Here is a 15,188-nt window from a genome sequence, read left to right as displayed (position 1 = left end):
AAGATTTATGGACTATGAATGACTCTTATTAAGTGAAAAGTGCTGCAAAGCTGGCTTAGTTGCACATTGTGCTAACAAAATCTCATATCAGCCTATTGACCCCAGCCTGAAACACTCATTAAAGTTTGTAGGACGTTTTGGTGGATGAGTTGCAGTTATTCTGCTGGAAATATCATACTGAAAGCACTTTTAAATCCATCATCTGCACTGACTTTTTTTCTATTAAAACTAAACACAACTGCTTGTTCTACCCAATTTTCTTAGTTTATTTATGAAAGTTTTGATGGGTATGTACTCATTGTTAACTCTGCTTGTACCCCCATGGCGTCTGAGACCTTACAGTTCATTCCAGTCATAGCATAAACATAAAATAGCTTTAGTACTGAGATAAAAAGTTATAAAACATTAAGATATCCAGTCAACTGGTATGAACTAACAAGTTGCGTGGTCACTTTTGAATGGCAAATATTCTTTGTGTGGATACTGTATTAATTTAATTTGTGCTTGAACTTTAGCTATGCTAGACACTGGTGTTGAAAAGTTTACATATTTTTCCAATGTCAAAATGTGTAAATTTAGTATTAAAGAAACAAAACATTTTTACTTGTACTGGAGAAAAAAAAATCCTTTTGTAGCAAAGAAATTAAATGAGCTGCTCTTTAAAGGTAGGTCTGGCTTGCTTACAGAATTATTATTTATGCAGTAATGCAGGTCTACAGATGTTTTCCTTTTTTTCTTCCAGATAAAACTTGGGTTGTTTGAAAAGTGGGGAGATAGTGCAAAAGAAGATGCAGAAGAAGAGAGCAGAATGAGAACTTTGCAAGTGCCACATGCCTGCAGCCTGCTGTCTTTAGTGATGCTGTTCCTTCCAGTCACTGGAATGTCAAAACAAAATATCCTAAGACTGAAGCTTTCCTATAAAGGTAAACTTTTCAGTGTTTTTTTCTGATTCTGCTGCTTTTGTTTTGATGTGATGTTGCCAGCAGTTCATTTGTATTACTTACCAGGAAAACAAATCAGACATACAAAATAGAAGCCTTAAAGATGGATGAATTCTGCCTAGGGACGGTATTAAATTCTGGGGTTTTTTTTTGTCATGTAGAGGCACATGTTTCTGAAATACAGCTGTCTTTTTAAACTATTATTTCTGTTTGCTCCAAGAGGATGTTAACAGACTACATAAATTAGAGGGGAGTTATACTTGAAACACTCCAAGCTGCATTGGAGATATTTCCATGTGGCTGGTGGGGATGATGTGAGACATGGAGGACATTCACGTCTTCCTAGAGCATCAGAGAAAGTTGAGAGAGCTGCCTCAAGTGTTTCAAGGGGCCTGACATTTATTTTTGTAATTCTTTTTCTATCACTACGTTGGTATGTTAAACTCCACATATGTGGTTTTCTTTGTCCTTGCCTCTTTGGATCACAAAATCGTGTTTCTCTGTTCAATTTCTTAGTCTTGTGTGTAGTTCTAGTTGGGAATGGTATCTGAGGAGTTTCAACACAGACACATTTATGTATTAATGGACAATTTTTTAAAGGAGATAGATTTCATGTTGCTTTGAATGTAGATTACACCTCCACAGGCACAGAGATGTGACACTGATGCTGTCTTCTTTAGCTAAAACAAATGCTCTCCAGTTAGTTATGTTTCATCTATGTCAGCACCCTGCCCTTACGGGAGCTATTTCTGCTCTGTTTTTCAAACTTATGTCTTCCTATGCATGGCAGAATTGCACTCAGGATGGTGTGATGGGACAGGCTGTAAACCCTTCATCGGGGCTTATGATACGTTTGTCATGAGTTTAACACCCAGAGGAATTTATTGAGTAAGCAGAATGACATGCTATTTATTTACAAGCTTCTCTTTTGCTAGATTTGCATGCCACTGTGCATGCTATTCCACTGTGTAGAGATGTGTTTGGATGTGTTTGTGTGAGAGAGACGGAGGAAGCAAGATCAAGGGATCTTGACAACATTTTTATAAATTCAGGAAACAGTTGCACTCACTGAAGCCAAAGAATACAGAAACTGAAAACCTGACATGCGTTATGAAAGTTAGCAGTAAAACCCTCCTAACATACAGCCAGCCTTCTCACAGCTAGGCCTTTTGAGATAATTCCCAAAAGCAGCATATACCATATGGCAATGGCATTTATTGTGGATTTGACACTCACGATTAGTGAATTCCTCTCAACTTCAAAAGCAGATAGCCTTTGGCAAAATCCTGATGGATGCATTTGGCAGGTAGAGAGGGGGAGAAAAAAAATTGTTGAGGTCAACACAGGAAAAAAAGAAATGTCTGAAATCTTAGTTTAGAATAGTGGCAGAGACCTGCTGGGAGTGGTTGGGAAAATGCCTGAGCTCGTTTAAAAAGACAATGAGCAGATGATTGATATTTAGGCCCTGACCCAAACTTTTATTAGCAACTTTATAAACCTTTCAGTTTGGCTTGAGGGATACCGTTTCCTGTCCAAACTTATCCACCTCTATCCCTGTAGGGGGGCAAATCAACAACAGATACAGATGCAAAATAGCACATAAATCTTAATTTGGAGGGCTGTGATGGAACTGAAAAGCCAGAAGAAAGAGAATTACGAGAATTTATTATGCCTTATCTTACTTTTCTTGGGGGGGTGGAAGGTGTGTATTTTTCCACATGGATCAAGAAAAAATTCATTGCAGTTTTTCACACTTAGGTATTGTAATTGATACCAGTATGGCTTATCATAATTAAACCATATTTTTGTTGTTGATATCAGGATGTCAGATGTACTGAATATTCAATAAAGTTGTCAGAATTAAGTCCATCTTGCTTCCCCCAAGTGTTTCAGACAAAATAATTCCAAGGTTTCTGTAAGATGTAGGAGAAATGAGCTGTCTTGCCAGTTCTCATAAGACTGTTAGTCATGTCACTGACAAGTCCTGGCATCTCTGTTCTTTGGAATTAAGACTTGAAATATCATGAGGAGGAGAATACAAGGTTCTTTCCCTTCTTTGTGGGAAACAGACGAAAACTGGCAATATCAGGCAGTTCCAGAAAGCTGGTCACATGTGTGTGTTTGAAGGGAAGTTTTCATTCTCTTCCAGGTGCAGTGTGTTTATGGCATAGGTCCATCTTCCCAGAAGAGCTGAGCATTTGCTGGGGCAGGAGAGCTGAAAGTAAGCAAGATTTTGCTCCACAGTTACTGAATCTCCCAGCTGCATCAGTCAATGGTGGATGGGGAAGAGGGAGAGGGTGGCGTAGTTAAAGATGTGTCTGTAACTGCAGGAGTGCTTCAAGAAACCACAGCATGTCACAGCTCCTTTGTGTTCAGACAGCAATTAAAATTTTAGACCTTCTCTTAATGGCAGTTACAGGTTTTCATCTTCCCTGGGTTTTCATCTTCAGAAGTGGGAATCTGTTCTGGAAATGTTAAGATATTCCAGCGAGTCATGTGGGGATCAATGCAATACAATGCATTTCCTTTATTGCATGCCTTACTCTAAAAATGTGTTCTAAAAAATTGTGCATGTATAAAACTAAAGCTACACACAACTCAACTGAAATGTGTTGTAATACAGAATCAAAGTCATATATTCTCCACCTCTGTTAATATTATACACTATGATCTTTAATCACATATCCTTTATTCCCACGTTTTCCCTGATCCATTAGTTGAAAATTTCTCTTCTTCACTTATACTTAACTTTTAGATACTGATTCATGTCATTACTATCCCAGAAATTGTCACTGCTTGCTCTTGTGATGTTTTTAGGGTGCTCGCTCTGCATAGACATTACTTAATCTATGCATCTTAGATACATCTACAAGTTTGAGGTGCTTCTATTATTATGTTATAGCTTTAATATATGGAGGAGCTAACAAACTGTCTTCTGATAGAAGATTGACATCTTTAGAAAACCAGGGGATGAATTATTCCTTATTTTAATACTCTTTGTCTAGCTCTGCTTTCAGTCTAAGAGAAACTGTGTGTATTTATCATTCATTTTCGTGCACCTGGACATAGCCTGTGACCTTCATCCAAACTGCAGAACTCCTTAAGCACAGAAGTGACATTCAGCTTCCCTAAGAAGTGCATCCTCCTTGTCTGCTGCATCATTTAACATGCTCATTCCAACTTCTAGAGCAGATGCAGAAGGTTTTCATATACCAGTCTCATTCATTAATGTCATTTTCAGGACAGCATCAGTTTTGTTACTAAAGAATGGAAGAGTCTGTGTCCTAATTCATATATGTTTAATTCATACAGTGTAGACAGTCGTGTCTCTATCTTCTGAGTAATAATATTTTTTAATTAATTGAGAGGTACTTCCATACATATTTTCTGAGTGTATCTCTAGGCTCTACTTTATAGGGAAAAGTAGACTAGAGCCAAACCAGAAGATTGATTGCCGTCTCAGGAAAAAAACCCAAAAATTAAGCATTTTTCACTTTGTGGCTATCCTAAAATTTCCCTGCAGAAATGCAGATTCCTAACTGCAAATGTAACCCTATTGATTTGATTTACTTTGCTGATTTTCATGGACATCTTAGTTAGTGTAGTCTTTTTTTCTCAGTGAATTCAGTTATTTTACAGAAGTGTGCACCCTGGTTTTTTGGCTGAGGGAGATGCCCCAGCCCAGATTTGGATGTTGTCCCCAGTGACATCCACAAACATATATCATTCCCATGTGGGAATGTGGCCACGCCCCAGAGCATGCCATGCTTGCTGTGAGCAGTGGTGACTTGGTCACAGAACCAGGAATCCTCCACTGTGACACAGTACATAGGAAAAAGCACAACTGAAGGTAACCTTTGGCTTTTAAAAGAGGATTTACTTAGCACTGTTAAAAACAACTATGGTAGTCATATCAATCTAATCAACAAGAGCATTATTCTCAGCTGATTTGTTTTTCTCCACATTGAATGAGCTAAGATGCAGTCTCACTCCCACTGAAGTCATGGCAAGTGTTTGGCTACTGAAGTAAATTGAAGCAAGATCAAATTCACACTCCTCACATTCTTTCTTCATCTTGCATAAGTAAACTGAAGATAGGCAGTTCTTTCTCCTCTGCTGAAGGATGACAGTGCTAAATCACCAGCTCCACATGGAAATTAGCCACGTTTAAAGCATTGTTTAGTTTCATGCAGTGTTTTACACACAGGATTTTCTTTCCCCTAAGAGTGATCCATTCTTTTACCATGGTGAAAAAGCAAACAGAGAACATTTTGGTGCCGGGAATTCTTTTGAAAATTTGACTGGATGAGTACACTTGCCTAAAGTTCAGAAATGGTCCTTTGATCATGCTACTTTACATTGTCATGCATTCTGTTCTCTATTGTTTCTGCTTTAAACCTGTTTCATTTTATAACTGATGAGATGCTTGACTGTTGCATCAGAGCAGTTAGTTTGTTCAGTTTCAGTACAGCTGGCTTATCTCCATGTCACGCATCATTTAATTATCCATACGAAACATAGTTAAAATTATGTACAGCTCCTCGAGCCTCACTTAAACTGTCTGTGACACTGCAGTAATCCCAGTACCCTGACGGGGTGTTGCACAACTATGACTGGTTGGAATGTGCTAAACTGGTGATGTAGAAGAGAGCCTAGAAATGAGTTTGCATTTTGCAGCTGTGCTTGCTCTGCTGGAAGAGGAAGCAAAACCAGACAAAGCCCTGCTCCTGTGGTAGTATCAGCAGCTGTAAATCTGAATGCTTATGAAAATCAAGGAAAGTGTGTTGAGTGAAGAAATGGGGTTTTCCTCTTGTTTGTTATTTAATTAATTTTTGGTGGTTTGTTATTTCTCAGAAAAATCTATCGCAGATTCCTTTGCAGAAAAACATGAAGTGTTTATGTGAGAGTGAAGATCCTACTACTGGAAGATTGTATAGTTGCACAAAAGAATTTGCCTGTTTTGTCTCAAAAATGCTTTCTGGAGGCAGTTATCATTGAGACTTATAATATACCCGAGATTGATGATGGATGGGCACTGCTGTCCATGCAAGGAAAGGCTCTCGTATGTGCATAAACTAAATATAAATGTGAAGGCATTTATAAATAGAAAAACCAGCAAATTTCTTAGACTTTTTTTTTTTTTTTTTTTTTAAGCTAGTGAACTTGAAGGTCAGATCCAACTATATGTTGCATTTTCTGTCATATAATTATCATATATATAATGTCCCGGAGAGCAGCTTCCAGTCACTGACATCAACAGTTTACATAGCAGTTGAACTAAGAATAACCTGGGAGAGCTGACCCATATCAACCTCTTAAGTGTAAACTGTAGCTCACAACAGTTTTTGTGTTTTCATGGTCACAGAAGGGCCTCGGTTGTGTAAAGGAAGAATTGTGTTCAAAAAATACGGAACTATTCTGCTGAGTGTTCACTTTATTAAATCTTGGAAAACGAGAGGAAACAAATCTGGAAGAGTGATACTTGGCAAATAATTTTTGCTCCCTTGTAAAAAGAAGGAAGGGACAACATCAAAAACAGCTTCCCTAGAAGAATGCGGGGAAGATACATGATAAGTGGCATCAGCTCGGAAGAGAGTTTAAAACTCTTTATTGGAATACTTTTACTAATGACTTCTGTTAAGCAAATGCAATTCAGAGCAGTTTTAGCAATCCCAACATTATTCTGCTACACACCAATGGGCGAGCGTGATCAGCCTGACGTCAGTGTCTGTCTAGCAGTGGCCATCTGTGGTCACGATGCAGGTACTCAAGTCACATCCTGCTTCCCTTTCCTCCCTCCCCATTTCTGCAGTTCCATTTAGAGATGAGTTCCCCAAAGAAAGGTCGAGGAGTATAATCTCTCCTGTACTCACAGTCCTTTGGAGATAAATACACAAAGAGATGGCAGAAAGAGACAGAAGTTCCTTTATCAGTCAAAGAGATTGGCTAACATTGTTTAAGGGAGACGATTTTGAAGATGGTGGGAGTGACAGAGGTACATCTTGGCACAAATTTGAAAACACAGACATTCTGCTTTCTGAACAAAATCCTGGCTATACCAGAATTTTGCACGGTGTTGAACCACAGAGTTTGAGAGCTAAGAGGTTATTGAAGGCATCAAAATTTTGTAATTAAAATATTTGGCCTTTTTAGGATGGTATTAACTCTTCCTGTGCATCATCCAAGCAACCTAGATTTCTTTCAGAAATCTGTAACAGAGCATTAGCTTACATGACATCCTACCCCAAAGTAATAAGTATAAATACTACTAATAAAAAATGTCCCCCACCAGTATTAAATAAAAGCCTGCACTTGTACACTGAGAACATCCCTGGGTCGTGTCACCCAGATTTGAATTTGACAAGGGTTGTGTGTGAGGGTGCTTGTGCCTGCTCTGTCAAGGGAAGCTCTGGTGTTCCCAGGTTCCCGAGTGATGGATCTGCACTTGGTGTCTGTTGGGGCTCGGGGTGCCCAGGGCCACGATGAGTTCCCTGACCGGGCTGGGGATGGCGGGCGGGGCTGGCCTGTGCCGCGCTCTGGGTTCTGGGACATCGCAGGCGCCGTGTCACAATGGGGGCAGCTAGAAAAGGCCCCAGCGGGTGCCGCTGCCCCAGTAGAGCCTGGGCAAGCGGTGAGTGCACAGCAGTGAGGAGACGGGGCTGGGGGCTGGAGGAGGGCTGGGGGAGAAGCGCCGGTACCTGGGGCTGCCCCCGCATCCAGGGCCCAGCCCCGGCGGGAGCGCCTCGCTGAGGGCGCGCTGCTTGCTGGGGCAGCGGTGCAGGCCTTGCCAGCTGCCGGGGGCCCTCTCCTTCCTGCCGCCACATCCCTGCTGCTCCTGCCCCTCATTGTCCGTCTCCATTCCGGCCCCACTGAACCCCTTCTGTGTGTCCTCCTGCAGACCATGGCTTTACTGTCACTGCTCTTCATGCTCGTGCAAAGCCTGATCCAGTACCCCCAGCCGGCTGGGGATGGGCTGGATGAGGCCACGCACCAGCGAATGAAGGAGCGTCAGGAGCTGCTGGCCCATGAGATGGCTCAGCTGCTGCAGGAGCTGGAGCGGGGGCCCCTGGAGCAGCAGGACGAGGGCTGGGGAGCCGTGCTCTTTGGTGCCCTGCAGCAGTGGCCGTTCTGGGTTCTTGCTGGCGTCCTGCTCTTCTTGGGCCTGTGGTTTAGCTGCAGGAGAAGGAGCTGTGACACCAGCAGCAGCAGCAAGGACCAGAGCTCCTGCAAGACCTTGGGAGATGAGAGGAACAGAGCAGAAAGAAGACAGCACTGATCCAGAGGAAGGTGGAGAAAACACTGATGTGACTGTGGAGGCAGATGACAGCAGCACTGAAAATGACAGAGAAGGCAGTCCTGTGGCTGTAGGTGAAGGAGACAATGATGATGCCATTGAAGGCAATGATGATGTGAAGGTGAAGGAAGATCTTTGAGCATCTGGCCCGAGATCCTGCTGCCCACCTAGAGGCGCTGAAAGCTTATGGTCGGCTGCAACTTCGCCTCCGGACGCTGCTCTCCAGCCACTGAGAGGAGTTCCCTGCACAGAGCTGTGCTGGGGGCGTCACACCCAATGGCAGCCACATGAACGCTGCATAATTGTTGCATTTGTCACTGGCAATCCTGAAGCTGCTTTCCTGCTCCTGTGGAAGGAAGATGCTGCAGCACATGGATTCGTTGTGCAGACACATCTCTGAGTGGCCTTGCCCTTCACCTTCCAGTTACAATGGTGCTGTTGCCTAAGTCTATGAAGCAGAAACTGGCTTCACCTGCACATCCTCACAGAAGAACAGTGAAGTTGATGGAGGTTGCTAGAAATATCTCGAAGACAGCAACCTAGTCTGTTAGGGACTTAATGTAGTCATTTCATGAGCTGTAGCTTTAATTAGACTTGTTTCTTAGCATTCCTTCCAGATTCCCTTTAGTCTTGTCAGTGTATAACTATTCTGCAAAGTTACCCTTAGTGTAGAGAAATACCCTACTGTAGTTGCTTGTCTGCTTTTAAAAATTATTTGAATATCTATGTTTGAGAAATTAATGAAAGAAAATAAGTTTCTCAAATTGCCTGAAATGGGTCATTCTTTGAATTTAACCCTCTGTATTTAGAGAATGTCCTTCCTATACCCCTATCTGAAATAAAAACGTTTTGCAAACAGAGATGTTGGATATATGAAGTATGCTGTCTCTCAAGCATTTCCATAGAAACGCTTGAAGCTTGAAGTGAAAATGAGCTGATGTGCCTGAAATTTTGCAGCAGAATACTCCTGAATTTTTAGGAATATTTGGAAAAGTTTTCTTCACACAGTCACTTTTATACGCTCCTGGGGAACAATTCAGTCCGAAGAGTTGAAGCCAGAGAAGTCCCTAACTGCAAAACATGTGGTTTAATACATCTTTTTTTTTGTCTTCTCATAACCAAGGTTTTGGCACAAAATTGCGACAGTAGAAAGTAATTTTTCTGTTTTTCTCTTTTCTCTATTCCTGGTTATCTGTGTCCTTTCGGAGAGGCCCTGCTGGTCTATTAATATAACCTTTTCCACCAGGCCTATATAATATTGTCTAGCAGTGAGAGCCACTTTCCATGCACAGCTTTATCCATGGTCAGATGCAGCTAAACAAAATATGATTTACTTCTTGCCATACATAGTAGAGATTCATGGTAGTTTGGAAGTATTTATTCTCTTTGTCTTTGCACCAATACATCAAAGAACAGTAACATTGCAGGGTGACATCTCAGAGTCTTCTGTGACATCACAGAGCAGCTGTCTGACATCACAGGGTGACATCTCAGAGTTGTCTCTGTGACATCACAGGGGCTGTGTGACATCACAGGAGGTTGTATGACATCACAGGAGCTGTGTGACATCACAGGGGCTGTGTGAGGTCACTGGGGAGGTGACTCTGCCCCAGCCCCCCCTCCCAGTTCCCCCAGAGAAGTCCAACGCTGCTCGTGCACAGTGGGGTCCCCTGTCCCCCCGGGTACCCCCGCCCCCGGCGCCGCAGCCTCCCCCAGAGGATGTTCCACGAGATCGAGCCCAGAGCCTGACACAGGGCCATGGGGGGTGGGACAGGGGACAGGGACCCCCCGGCAGCGTCCCCGTGTCCCCCAGGGCCAGAGCCTGGCCCAGGGCTCCTTCACCCTGTTGCCAACGAGGGCTTGAGAGCGCTGAAAAAATCCCCAGCAAGGGAGCAGCAAAAACCAGATTTAATATTGAGCAACAGCACCACAAAGTTCCTTGGCAAGAGTCACTCTGCTCCTGACTGGACACTTCAGGCACACCAAGGAAACAAAGCAACAACAAAACCAAACAGAATCCAGGCAATCAAACCAGAAATGAACCAAGAACTGTCCCTGTCTGAGTGTGAGACACAAGGAAAGGAGGGCAAGGATAAAAGGAATGCAGGCCCAAGAGCTTGCAGAGCTCAAACTTACACAGGACTTAACTTCTACCTTAACCTTAACTTCCACCTTCAACTTCACAATTTAGCAAAAGAACAGCACTTTACAGTATTTAACCTAACTTATAACCTATGACTTTGCAATTTAACTGAGAAATAACATTTAACAATATACAACTTGGCTTTTATTTTAAACGTAACAACTTAGCAAAGAACAACTCTTAGCACAAATTAACTTAGCTTAGACCTTGTGATTTAACCCTACTGACAGGCCTGACTGGCTCAGCTATCCAAGGCACTCAGACCCCTCAGAGAGCAGCATTTCTGCCACATTTCCCAAGCACAGGCACTCCTGTGTGCACACAGACACAAAGAGTCAGTGCATGGCACCTGTGAGAAATTCCCCTGAGGGCAGGGAAATGCTCCCTGCCGATGCTTTGGCATCGCCCCAGCAGGGGAAGGGTTGAGCCTGGAGGAGTGGGGGGATCGGCCCAGGCTCCCTCGTTGTTGGGGATCCCCGAGGGCAGCAAACGGGAGAGTTCCCGGCTCGGAGAGGCCCCACTCCGAGGGAGTCGCTGGCCCAGGAGAGCTCCAAGGGGCTCCTTTTGGAGCGCTGTCTGTAGGGCCCCAAGAGAGGGGCTTCAGTGCCAGCAATGTTTCATCCTGGCCGCACTTGGCATCCACAGCTTTCTTTGGCAGGGTGAGAACAGGGATGTTGTGCCACCGAGGGAACAAAAACACTTCCCGGGGCTGCTCCTAAAGCAGCCAGGAGCTGGCAGGGCAGCAGCAGTGCCTGGAGCAGACAGTGTTTGTGATGAGCTCCAAGGAGCTGAGCCCAGGGGCTGTTGGCCAAGGCCGAGGCCCAGCGAGCATTTCTCAGCTGGCAGGGCGGCTGGAGAAGGTGGAGGCAGGGGAATAATTCACGCCCTCAGTGTGCTCCCAGTCGCTCCCAGTATTTCCATGTCCGTGCCCCAAGTGCTGCTCCCAGCCCTGATCCCTGGGGATGGGAATGTCCCGCTCCCTTGCCGGGGCAGGGTCACACCTGAGCCAGGTGTGCAGGGCAGGCCCTTGCCCTGACCCCCAGCACTGTCCCAGCTGCAGGATCTGCTTCCCACCGGCCTCTTCCTCCTGCGGCCCCGAGCCCAGCTTGGTGCTGAACAAAGGGGCTGGGCCGGGGCCATCCCCCGGCGGGGGCTGCACACCCCCCTGCCCCCTCCCCAAATTCCCTCTGGGGGAGCAGGAGCTGGGGCTGGAGCCCTGTAGGGAGGGACAAGGGGGTGACAATGGGATGGGGGGTGGTGTCACACACGCTCTGGGGGGACACACACGGCCCCGGGGACCCCCCCATATCTTCTGCAGAGCCAGGACGATGAACCCCACCATGGAGCCACTGACCTCTGGCAGTATCTTGAGGGTGGGGTCTGGTGGCAGCTTTGGGAGTCTGGGGGAGTCACAACCACCCAAAAACGCCCTCCTAGCCCCACAGCCACTCCCAGACTCCTCAAACCACCCCACAGCTCCCAGCCAGGACCCCCCACCACCAACTACTCCCTGCAAGATAAATGACCCCAAGAACCACCAAAACCCGTTTCCATCTCCCCCAGGACCCACCCAAATTCTCTGCAAGCCACACAGCCCTGTCAGGGACCCAAATCTCCCTCACAGACCCTGCCAAGCCCCCTCCCAGCACCACAAATGCCCACAGGATTGACAGAAGCCCTTCCCAATCCCCCCAGGAGCCCCTAAACTCCCACCTCCCATGGCACTGACCAGGAGAGGTTGGTGGACAGGAACATTTACAGCCAGGATCAGCTCGGGCACTTCAGCAGTGATTTGGGCGCTTTGGGGGAACATCCCGGCTAGGGAGAGCCAGGCCAGGGACTGGGACAGACAATTAGAATTCTTGGAGAACAGGCGGGCTCAGGTGGACACCTTTTGCCGGCATACCTATGAGATTGTGGACATGTCCCCTGGCTTTGATAGCTTCAGAACACCCAAATCCTCCCAAATATTCTATTGAACCAACCCCAAATTCACCCCCAAATCCTGGTAAATGGTGCAGCTTTAGATCTCTTTGCTCAATTTCTTTATTTTCACCCCAGTTTTGGTTGTTTAGACAGGGTGAGGAAAGAAATTATTGAAATGGAAAAGACCTCCAAGATCATGCAGCACTGCTTGATGCCACCAGAAGAAATAACTGGACAGAGTGGATGAGATTTTTTGGCGTGTGAAGTCAAGAAATCGCTTCCTCCCAATGAATTTCCAGTTTAGATCAGAGTCCTGATGGGTGTTCCTGCCTCTGTGTTCATCCAGGTGCCTATGGGATCCAGGAGGACGTGGAGACCACCTTCCAGGTGTCTTTTCAGCAGGGATCACTGGGAATGTGGGTCACCAGGGCTCTGACCAAAGTGGGTCCTCCCATGGGGGATGGAGTTGGAGCAGGGCACGAAGCTCTTCCCACAGCTGAGGCATTTGCAGGGTTTCCCTTACCGGTGCCTCTGTTGGTGTTGGGTCAAGGTAGAGCTCCTGGAGAATCTCTTCCCACACTGGGGACACTCGTAGGGCCTCTCCCCAGTGTGGATGCGCCGGTGGGTGACGAGGTGGGACTTTTGTTTGAAGCCCTTCCCACAGCTGGGGCAGCGGAAGGGCCTCTCCTCGTGTGAATCCGCTGATGTACAAGGAAATGGGAGCTGGTCAGAAACCTCTTCTGTCACTGGGCACACTCATAGGGCCGCTCCACAGTGTGGATCATTTGGTGGATGATCAGCTGGGACTTTTGGCTGAAGGTCATCCCACATTCCCCACACTTGTATGGTCTTTCCCCAGTGTGGATCCTCTGGTGGCTGAACAAGGGGGACCTCTGGCTGAAGCTCTTCCCACATTCCCCACACTCATAGGGCTGTTCCCCAGTGTGGATCCTCTGGTGGCAGATCAAGTGGGATCTGCAGCTGAAGCTCATCCCACATTCCTAACATTCCTAGGGCCTCTCCCAGGTGTGGATGCGCTGGTGGGTGACGAGGTGGGACTTTTGTTTGAAGCCCTTCCCACAGTTAGGGCACCGGAAAGGCCTCTCCTCCATGTGAATCCGCTGGTGCCTGAGGAGACTGGAGCTGGTCTGAAACCTCTTCTGACACTCAGGACACTCATAGGGCCTCTCCCCAGTGTGCATGCCTTGGTGGGTGACGAGGTGGGAGCTGCAGCTGAAGCCCTTCCCACACTCCCCACACTCATAGGGCCATTCCCCGGTGTGGATCATCTGGTGCTGGATCAGGTGGGAGCTCTGCCTGAAGCTCTTCCCACACTCCAAGCACTTGTAGGGCTTCTCCCCATGGTGAACCTGCTCATGGCCCACCAGCTCCGAGCTCTGGCTGAAGCTCTGTCCACCTTCCTGGCACAGGATGCCAGGGCTTTTTGGGCTCCCGGGGTCCCTTCTCCCCTCCCTCTCTGCTTTGGGCTGCAGGGGCTCCAAGGAGTCCTCCCTGCCCCTCTCCAGGCTGTTGGGGTCCCGCCAATGACGGCGCTCCCCCCTCTCTGGGCTCCCCACTTTGGGCTTCTGGGGGACACAGGGCTCTGCTCCTCCAGGCTGCTGCCTCTGCCGGCAGCTGCCACCGGGACCCCCCAGTATCCCCCCAAGGGGCCTTTTCCGCTCAGCTTTGCAGTTCTTCATTCTCCAAACATCCCCCCCAAAACCCAACCCAGGGACCCCCCCAGGATATCTGGGCTGAGCTCCCCATCCCCGGTCACCCATGGGATGAGGGGGTGATGGTCCCAGAGGGGCTGCGAATTCAGGGAGGGCTCCAGCTCATGGTTCCTTTTTCTTTTCCTGATCCTCCTTTGTCCCTCCTCTTCCTATTCGTCCCATGCCTCCTCTTCCCTCCCTCCTCCTCCTCCCCCAGGAGCAGTGACACCCTTGGTGCCCCGTTCCCGCAGCCCTGGCAGCCCGCGGCAGGAGCGGGGATGGAGCCGGGACAGGTCGGGATGGGCAGCGCGGGGCTCTCGGCTGCTCCCACTCGCTGGGGGCGGGGGGAACCCGGCCCGGGCAAAAGGAGAGGCAAACTGGGGAAACTGGGGGCTGCACATCCAAACTGGGCCTTGCTGGGGACCCTGCCAGGGGACTGCCAGCCCTTGGGGCTCCTCTCGGGAGATCCGGGAGGGGGGAACACAGAGAGGGCTGGGAGATCCCAGGAATGGCAGCACTGGGAGTGACTTTTTTATACTGGGATCGTACTGGGATCATACTGGGAGCAGCTGGGCCCATGCTGGGGCAGACTGCGGTCACACCGAGGGAGACTGGGATCATATTGGGATCATACTGGGATCACACTGGGACAGAGTAGGAGCCTGCAGCGGGCAATTGAGACCATGCTGGCGCAAATAGGATACACTGGGAGTGACTGGGATCATTCTGAGTTTGACTGTGAGCAACTGGGAGCAACTGGGATCATGCTATGAGCAAGTGGGAGGAACTGGGAGTCACTGGGTGCATGCTGGGGGTGACTGGAAACAACTGGGCTTCTACTGGGATCAACTGGGATCATGCTGGGGGTGACAGGGATCATATTGGCAGTGAGTGCAACTACACTGAGGCTGAGTGGGAGTGGTTGTGAACAAATGGGATCATGCTGGAAGGAACTGGGAGTGACTGGGAGTATGCTGGAAGGAACTGGGGTACACTGGGAGAGACTGGGAGTGACTGGAACAAAAGTGAGGGTGAAAGGGAGCAATTGGAACCATGTGGGGCACAACTGGTTCATACTGGCAGTGACTGGGAGCACACTGGGCTCATCTCTGGACCATACTGGGAAGGACTGGACTAATACTGGGAGTGTCTGAGAGTGACTGGGAACACAC

The 15,188-nt window shown here is 47.4% G+C and overlaps 1 pseudogene; it reads right to left on the bottom strand.

Moving 5' to 3' along the window:
- The window catches only part of LOC137466938 (zinc finger protein 850-like), a 466,234-nt pseudogene that overhangs the window by 195,068 nt on the left and 255,978 nt on the right, over positions 1-15,188 (bottom strand).

The sequence above is a fragment of the Anomalospiza imberbis genome, unplaced genomic scaffold (assembly GCF_031753505.1).
Source record: "Anomalospiza imberbis isolate Cuckoo-Finch-1a 21T00152 unplaced genomic scaffold, ASM3175350v1 scaffold_48, whole genome shotgun sequence".
Lineage (NCBI taxonomy): Eukaryota > Metazoa > Chordata > Aves > Passeriformes > Viduidae > Anomalospiza > Anomalospiza imberbis.
This window is presented reverse-complemented; position numbering and strand designations above follow the sequence as displayed.